This window comes from Bidens hawaiensis, unplaced genomic scaffold (genome assembly GCF_021521415.1).
Source record: "Bidens hawaiensis isolate Kalapana, Puna unplaced genomic scaffold, B.hawaiensis_p1.1 tig00020029_1, whole genome shotgun sequence".
Taxonomy (NCBI): Eukaryota; Viridiplantae; Streptophyta; class Magnoliopsida; order Asterales; family Asteraceae; genus Bidens; species Bidens hawaiensis.
This window is the reverse complement of record NW_027493044.1, coordinates 24,056-25,904: the sequence shown is the minus strand read 5'-3', so window position 1 is coordinate 25,904 and position 1,849 is coordinate 24,056.

Sequence of the window (1,849 nt, the reverse complement as noted above, 5' to 3'; positions counted from 1 at the left end):
AAAGTTCAGTGGAGATTATTATTTTAGATACGTTGTCGTGTGCATTTTTGTGAGTTTTGTTCAGTTATTGCAGGATACGCACTAAATGATAGATTGCGGAAATGCTTGGGCACATGTTAGTGCACACCTGATTGCTTCCATTACCAAAGTCATATAAAGAGAGATCTCCGAATCATGTTTGCTCAGTTCTTATAATCCACCTTCAACCGATTCAGGTTACATTCATCTGTTTCAAAAATACAATAATCGTGTTGTATTCGTTTGATTGATAGTATGAACCTTAAATCCTGCAATTTGATTTCATGATGACTTGTTTTCTTCTTTTCACTGTCTTTGTTTTACATGGCTTGTAACTCTTAAATTATTCTTCAACTAATATGTTCATATTGCATGCATTTTATAATTTAAATATGATGTTCTTGCCAAGATTTGCAGGTCGTACAGAAATTCCAAGTTAAAGTATGGGATGAAAGTGAGCCAATTTCTTCATTGAGGATCAAATAGGACCGGGTGAGTTTCTCCTTATATATATTATATTGTTCCTTTTCGTTACTTATGGATGGGCTTTATAGCAAGATGTTTCTTTAAGGCAATTAGATCATACACATATAACAAATATTTACCAGATGTTTCTTTAATGTGATTGACTTGTTATTTTGTAACAAACTAACAACTAATATAATCTCTTTCATTTTTATGTGGCTGTATCTTCTCTAGGAAGCCCAGCTTGTCAAGGAAAAGTTGGTTACAAACCAAACTGTCATCCTACACCCAAATGAAACAGGTTTGAAACTTGTATTTTTTTAAAAATGTGTTTCGTATCAACTGAAACTGTTGGTGTCCTCTCCGCTGTAATTCGCTTTTAAACCGGGTAAATTGAACAAAACCTGTCGAAAAATGGATACCAACCAAAACTGGTAAAAAACCAATCATTAACCGGTTTAATTTCAAAGTAAACTGATTTCAAAAAGGGTTAAAAGTCATCCAAAATCTTATTGTAATCATAATCTTAACCATATTTTAATCACAAATAATATATTAATATTTCTAACATTATTCTTGGTTAATTGTGTCATCTGCTCATGATAACCAGGTTGTACTCAACATATTCGATTTGAGAAATGGAAAAGTAATAAGAGATTCAAGAAAAGTGCAGATGAGTTTGCTATTGAAGGAACATGAGGTTTTACAATGGTTTCCTGGCACGTTGTCAAGTAATCTTTTATTACTACTAGATGTTTTGTTTTATGTTTTCTTTTATTTGTCTCGGATACAAGTGTTCTTGACGTTAACATGTTTGTAACTTCCCAGAAGGGGTGGTCATAAAGAGGACAAATAATTTGCACAATTATTTATAAATATAATAATTCAGCATAATTCTTCTGTTTTTGCAAGTTATTCTTTACTCAATTATTCTTTACTCAAATATTTCATGTCTACTCACAGGTTAATTTAAGAATTATTCTTCATTTCCTGAACTAAAACTCTTCCTCAACATTGTGCAGAATGTAGAAAACTTTACCTGGTATATTTTATCTTTTAATCTTGTATGATACCTAAATGCCTGATACAAAGCTTTTGTAGTGTATTTAATCAAATCTGATATGAATCATTTGCAGACTATAACAGAAGATTATGTTGTCCTAAAATTTCAAAAGGCAAAATCTCCTTTTTAAGATAGGCTTGTACGGGTTGAAGATATAGTCCCACAAAGTATTGGTTCTCAGGTAATAACAACAAACGAATTGAATCTAATATTTTACTTAGTCGAGTCCTACAGGTCATGCATAGCAATATTATGACCCCAACATGGCATCAGTAGTTTTCAAAAGACTTGGTTTTTTTTTAT